At 30.8% G+C, this 8031-nt stretch overlaps 1 long non-coding RNA gene across 1 annotated transcript; it reads left to right on the forward strand.

Annotated features, from left to right (window-relative positions):
- Positions 1-378: 378 nt before the first annotated feature.
- Positions 379-2892, forward strand: LOC123527342 (uncharacterized). The gene is made up of 5 exons (XR_008366625.1): positions 379-513; positions 972-1071; positions 1583-1680; positions 2088-2172; positions 2783-2892. It is a non-coding gene; the product is annotated as an uncharacterized LOC123527342 (long non-coding RNA).
- Positions 2893-8031: the final 5139 nt, after the last annotated feature.

Consider the following 8031-nt stretch of genomic DNA (forward strand, 5'->3'; position numbering starts at 1 on the left):
CGCAGGCTGGTCTGGATCCATGCTGGTCGCGAACCCATTATGTTGGTTTTCTTATGGCGCGGCTCATATATAGTTATATACAGTTATAACTCGATATATCAAACTCGCTTATCTCGAAATTCCGGCTTCCTACTGGACAAGTTTAAATCCTTTCTCAAACACAAGCCAACAAAATATCATTTTAAGCCGAAGTTAGCTTATGTCAAAGTAAAACGGGTCCAGTTGGAATATATGCTCTTATACACTCTCCTCGATCTGTTCCCCTAAAACCTTACGGTCATAACAGTGGCATGAAACGAGAAAAACTTTCAACTAAATACATCAGCCTAATTTAGCACTGACATTATCTAGACATAGTACTAGAGCCGATTTACGCAATCGAATACCGCCGGAAATAGAACATTTATGTAAACACCGGTTTCGTATTTTCACGTGAAAACGGCCGAAAACCGAGAGGTTATCAACAAATTATAAGTTTACGGGTTCCATGAGGATTTTTCATGCATTTAAACGGTAAGTATAATGTTTATGGATTATTCAATATAGTATGAAAGTAAACTGTTACGCTTTAAATGGAAATTGTGAAAGAAAAGCCGATGAGAAAATATTGACTTTCTACTTTCACTTTCATTGTCGCTTTTTAAATTGCCCAAAAATGTTCTTTCTATTGATTTGTTTTTTCTTGTTTTTTGTTTGTAGATACATAATCCTATAGCAAATTATTGTGTGAAATGACAGCTTATTTAAAGCATCTGTGATTAACTGGGCCCAAGTTTATCGATTTTTCCTTTTAGAGTGACCTTTGACCTTATAATAGCTTATAGTCTGTTCTATGTATTTAAGCTGTAGTCAGAACAGAATGTAATTGAGATCAAATGAATTTTCAAAATAAACTGTTGCAAATTGTAGGGAAAGAATAACATAATATATTCATTATAAGTTATTGAAATATTATAATTACCTCATTTCAGACAGAAGTACAAGTGAACAGATGACATATTAAAGTGGCTGCAGAAGCTTGAAAAGTTAGATAGAGCAGGGGCAGTCAAAACAGGGGGATAATACTTCTATGTAATTTCTTTTTAAAGGCAGTTTATACAGGATGGAATGGTATCACATACAATGTTTTACAATTTACATGTAGTTTTATCTCTCTTTATGATGTTGAGAGTAAACAAGTCAGTGACATCTAATTAACACTTGTAAACTATTGACAGGTGATATTAGACAGCATTTAATAAAATGCAATTATTGAATGATTTGCCTATCAATATTAAAAAGAGCAAACAGTTGACAATTAACAGGCATGTCATTCTTTTAAATGACACCATAAATAAACTTTCATAATTTGTTTTTCTTCAACTTCTGGGTTTAGACTGGAAGCCATTCCAAACTATGAACTGGTAAATTATATAAGGAGTCATGTAATAATTATGGATGGGATACATTATACTTTAATGGACAATAATGATTTGAAATAATATTTTTTAACATCAAGGTGTTAAGGTGATTTTATAAAGATGGTGTTATGGTTTTTGCATGATGAGTCTTTTCACAGATTTTATCATTTATATATTCCAAGGTGTCCAACATGTCTAGTCAGGTTGACAGAAGTGAAAGATGGTCTGATGGTACAATGATGTACAAATGATACTCTTTAACAAGTTTAAGATGTCAAGGGTAATATAATGCCAGTTATTAAAATTACATTCCCCTTAACATTTAACAGACACACATTGTAAATGTAATTAAAATGATTTTATGAAGTTTCATGAAGGATGGTACACCCAACCATTTTTTATCAAGAAATTTTGACTTGGGAAAGATATCTATTCAGACTTCTTAACTCTTAGCCTTTCATATGATACAGAGATAAAAGAACTACTATTGCCAGCCACTAACCATGTTTCAAAGCTTTTAAACACACTATAGCAATAACCATTTTGTTTAGATATATTTTTAATGCAATGTTTTCTTTATATCTGTCACTTGATGTTTTCAATGGATTAGAGTCCTAATTTAATGTAAATCTGTATTTTTTCAGTAATGGAAGTAAAAAATTTATAGGAAGTTGTTTCTTATTTCAGTGTAAAATGTTCTGTGGATTCATATGATGAGAATGCCAGTGTTGATCTGTATGACTTAATTAAACACAGATATTGATACCTTCAGGTAACTGTTTACAATATTCAAAGAGTTACAATGTAATTCAGTTATTGATTTGGTATATATCACTTCAAGAGGCTTGTGTAAATTTTGTTTCACATGAGACCAAGGGTCAAGTATGATAATTATATAAACTTTACACTTACAAAAAGAAATTATACAGTACCAAATAATTACAGACTTATGAATGTAACTTTCCAAATATCTTACATTTTTCTCCTGAAAGTAATTAAATAGGTAAACACAATTCTATTGTTATAAGCTTAAAAAGGTGAATGTAAGATATAAATTATGAAATGTCAAGTATAAGGTGTGTTATTTTCAAAGTATTTAAAATACAGAATAAAATATAGCCTGCCATCATAATATTCCAAAATACAAAGTGTGTCATACATATATTTTAGGTCAAATGGTAAGGTCAAGTGAGTGACTTAGGGTAACTGTTGGCCTCTTGATATATTCTACTAAAATGGGTCTTATGCATAAGATATGTTGAAGTTTTATTAATCCAGTAACACTTTTATTCTACCTTAAATTCAGAAATATACATATTTTGAATATTAAAGAGCTGCAGACACCTCGAATACAGTTACTACATTATGCATTTCTTCTTCAGATATGTACCTGTGAAATCTTCAGTGTCACCGTACAGCTATTGTTCAAGATCAGTGTCTGCAGCTTGCACAGTTTAGCATAGAGGAGTTTTCCTGAATCAATTTTGTTACATATTTGCTGTTATTGTGGGACACACATGTAGAGAGCAACAAGTCCTGTCCAGCGTGCATGTAAATGTGATTCAGAAACTTGAGAATATGTAAAACATTACACTGTTATAATTTTCAAAATGCTGTGCCTTGCAGTGTATCAATACTGTTTTGTCTTAGTTTATAGCACAGTATGTTCACAAATCAAACTTAAGACCATAGTGATCAGTATTATTAAAATCATAAATTATTTGTATGGTGACAACATTTAATTTCATGCAATACCACAGTAAAACGTTTGATAATTTTCACTTTAAAAGTTCTAAGTTTAAAGTTGCATAAATTGTTTTTCTCCTTCAAAAAATCTAAAAAGTGATTGGTCATTATAATTGCAATATCATTTTTAGTATGACAAAGTTTATATTGAACTAAAACACTAATGTAAATTTTTGAACTAGTCAATGCATTTTCTTCAGTTTTAAAAAACATTTGTTTATCGTACGTGTCATGGCCCATAAGTCCTCCATATTATTTGTGTTTTGTCCTTTTTAGTTTCACTGAAGAATAGTAGAGGAAATTGCACATCCATTTTATAGCACCCTATTTTGTAAAGTGTTGTATGTAAGGTTTTATCTCGGAATTATGTCTCATCTAAAGGTGGGGAGAGGTATTGTTATGCCTTCTCGTCTGTCCGCATTAAGCCTGTCTGGCTTTAAGAGGACAAGCTGCTGGCCAGATTTTGATGAAACTTCACAAGACTGATCATACCAAGCATAGTGTTGTGCATATCGCTTGCATTTTCGTTTCGATGCACTAAAATTGTAGCCAGAGCTAAAAATAGAAAAATCTTGTCGGCTTTCACAGGTCAAAACTACTTAACAGATTTTGATGAAACTTCACAGGAGTGATCAGTACCAAGTATATTTTTGCATATCAACCGACACTTTCCATTTTTCTGCACCAAATAGCTGCCATACTATTGCTAAGGTATACACAGGTGGAGACATTTTTTTGTCATGAAAATACCTAAAACACCTTCCACTTTCGTCTTTGTTAATGAAAATGTATCAAACTTCTTACAATTACAAACTGTAAATTTTGACATTAAATGCACTAGTTCCATAACTGCATTGGCTTTTTTTCATAATTATTGCCATTTTCTTACCATAGCAATATTTTTGTGTAACATGTTACCTCATTAAGCATCATAAGATCAGAAAGTTCCTATGACTCAGAAATGTTGGGCCCTTTTGTACTTGTCATGAGTATGTTTTCAGTATTTCATATATGTCATTACTTTTGTTGTCCCCAGTTTACGGAAATGAAGACTTACTTGTCCAAATGTGTACCTGTGCCTGTCCTGATTTGTTTGTCTGGACAATAATTATTGATTAGTCTTCACGAAACTTTGCAGGTTAATTTCCTTAAGTTTCCCTGTCAACTTTGATAGTGGCATGGTTACTTTAGAAACACTAAAGTGATGTCACCACTGTACTAGTCAAACGTTTTGTATTTCAGATTTTATATCACATTACAGGCTACTGGTCTTTAGCAGCCTTCATAAAACTTTCATAAAAGTTTCCAAAAATGTTGTATTTTGATTTGAGCTGGCATTATTCAAACATTAAGAAGTAGTACTATAAGGCAACATTTGACCTCTTTTCCAGTACTTTTTGATTTTCTCTGTTACTATGAAGTTTCCTTTTCCTAGAAATTAGTTGGCTTATTTTTGATGATCTTATGTTTTTAATGAATTGTAGCTATGTTCTTTATCTCATGAAAATGTCCATTTTTATATAATTCATATTTTTTACTGTCAACTAAGTGCAATACCACATACTCATATCACTTTCATTAACATACTTGTACTATTTTCATAAAACATTATATAAACCATATATTTCTATATAAACAGAATTAAATAAATATTTAAAAAACATCAGTGTTTCTTTGATTGCTACATGAAACAGACCATAGGTCAATTAGGGTCAGTTCTGACACTTTATATGCAAATTGATAAGGGAGATAACAAGTACTGTCTTAAGTAACCAATATTTTGTTACACAGTTACCTTCCCTTTACACAGGTAGGACTATTTGTTGATGATCATCTTTTGAACATTATTCCATTTCTGATGACAGAACATTGAAAATAAAAGTTGTTGTATCATGCAATGACATCATATATGACAATATTTACTTTTTTATTCCATTTTTTAAATATTCTTTAAATTAGGTACAATGCCTACATTATCATATTTTGCTGATAAGTGTGAAGACTACATACTTAGTGCTTGTACAATACTGTCGATAGTTTGTGTGCTTAATGTTACTCGAACAAAACCTAACAGTTATACCAATGCATGTGTTTCCGTAAACCACATGACATTTGTATGCCTGTATTGTAAAGACAAAAAGGGTTCAATTATTGGACAATGGCTCTCATCGATCCATTGTGTGAACTTTAGATTGCTGGTTTTCATTTGACCACATTTTAAATAAAGTTTAACGAAAGAAAATTGAACCTACTTACATTATAGGAAAATTCAAATGTTTCGTATTCAAAAGTTGGAACATACCAATTGTGTAGTCTTTACACCAGTCTTATTTGTAAAATCTGAATATACTTGTCGAGAAAAGCATTAGTAAATTTATTCTTAGATTAGTTTTTAAGGTGGTTCTGCACGTTTAATAACTCGGAGGAAATAGCTTAATGTCATTAATCGGAGAACGTAAAATAGAGCCTGAATTCGGTATACGGAAATGAAAATTGTTTTATGAACTGACAACCCGTGAATAAATTTATCAAAACGGTCAGCTTACTATCTTTGTAAAGATACATGTAACATATGATGTTAAAACGTAAAACATGTTAAGTAAGTCCAAACAGTATCTTTAAATCGACGTGTAATGTCGGATTTCTTAAATCATGGGCATGCACACGGAACTATTCATTTTTTTCACAATATTATAGACCATGTGTTTATTTACGACTGTGAGAACTACATAGTAAAAAAATATATTTGCGAAAATATTATCAAAAATGCATTTTTCTCAATAAAAAACGCCCCTTGAAAAATCAGGGTCAAATCAAATTCTACTTTGTAGAAAAAACTTAGATCTGAACGTGCACATCCATTTTAATATCAGTTTATAATACTGATTCATTTTGCAGTGCCCAATCTCTAAACTTGCAATTTCCGCTACTACTCAACTTTGAAGTAACTAATGTGTTTATTCATTTGAAACGAACAGGTGGCATACATAAACCGAACACAAACTTTATACCCTTTAATATAATTACATCAAGTCATCTGCAATATGTATCAGTCTGTGTCTTTTTCAGTTTTGATGAATACACATATTCTGTACACATTTGTATAGATCACTATCTTATTTTATCATTAATTATTATTTTCAATGAAATCTATTTTGAAAGGATATTTAAAGATTTATCAAAATACTTATGTATCAAGACTATTTATATATCTTAAGTACCTACTAGTAAGTGCCGCTATTCGCCCTATCACTAATGTTTACCTTAAATACTAATCAAAAGCAACGAAATTCGCATCATCAATAAAATACATCTTAAATACAAAGTAAAAGTACCGCAATTTGTCTCATCGCTAATATATATCTTAAATACAAAGTAAAACTACCACCAATCGCCTAATCACTAATATAAATCTTAAATACAAAGTAAAATTAATGCAATTCTCCTCATCACCAATATATAACCTTAAATGCAAAGTAAAAGTACCGCAATTCGCCTCATCACTATTGTCTAAACAATGCGCAAATCCATCGCATCTTTTTTCAACTGTTACACATTCCCCATTATCACATCTGTACTCGTTATTCTTGCACGTTCCAAAATCTGTTTCAATAAGAATAAATACATTGCTTTTTTCCTACTTAAAATGAGATACTTGAAGAGTGGCAAACCTTTAAACATGGGATGTCCGCCAGTTTTGATTGTTCAAAGCCATTTAACGACGGCACTGCCTCTAGTATAACTTAAACATTTGTTCTTTACAAATTTATTTCAACCTGACACATAGCTCCCTCTATATATATCTTATTTACTTCTAGCTTTTCAACAATTGTCACTTATTTCTTTTATTCAAATAAATCTAGAAAGGAACATAGTGCATTCAAAAATCCTTATTAAAAGGCATCATGTAGTTAAATTTGATTGTAAACGTTTATACACAATAATTTTGCAATATTTGGCGGATTATTCTAAGCCAACATTCAATTTTATTGTAGTCAATGGAAAGTTGTGCCACATACATATTAGATGTTATGTATATATATGTATATATATAATTGACATAGATAAGTACTTTGGATTTAATTGTATGCTCTGTTCAAAATAGTTTTTATTTTTTTAAGACAATGTTCACACATCCACAAGTTTAGCTAAACTTACATGTATTTATCGTCTTTTTTTGTGCCGGATATGCACACATACCTGTATATGACCAAATGAAAATTGTAATGAATAATTTCACATTAGTTATATTTTCAGAATCTGAAACTATTTTTTTAGCGTAACATAAATAGATACTCTGAATTCGTATTGAAACTGTCGGAGGTTTTTCCAATGAAATACCAAATGTTTGTCAAATGTATCAGGCTAAACAACATAATTTTGAATCAAATAAAACCAGATTTTAATAAGCAGATAAACACATTTAACAAAACTATTTTACTCTGATCATAAGTTGCATATATAGATTATTTGCAACAAAACCTGACAAGTTTCTAAAGGTATTGATAAAGTTGTATTCAGGTAGCTTAATATCATGCTATACTTTGCATAATAGTCGGTAATGAACAGTATGAAAAGGGAGAACCAATGCATATTTTTGAAACAAAAGTAAATATTCACATAAAATAACTAAACTAGAATTTTAGGGCATTCAACAAGAATGGCATCTGTGCGAGAAATGGTCAATATTTCCAGTTTCTTTTAACCAATCTAAAGCCTTTTATAAGCATTCATTTGCCAGCCAGAACTTTTTGTACAGGCATATTTTTAAAGTATAGATTCATACCATAGGCATGTTGAACAATTCAAATTTTCTTAAAAGCTTATTATAAAAGTTATTCTTCATGTCTTAACATTTTGTGTATATACCGCTATTTGGAGTAAC

The sequence above is a fragment of the Mercenaria mercenaria genome, chromosome 13, assembly GCF_021730395.1.
Source record: "Mercenaria mercenaria strain notata chromosome 13, MADL_Memer_1, whole genome shotgun sequence".
Lineage (NCBI taxonomy): Eukaryota > Metazoa > Mollusca > Bivalvia > Venerida > Veneridae > Mercenaria > Mercenaria mercenaria.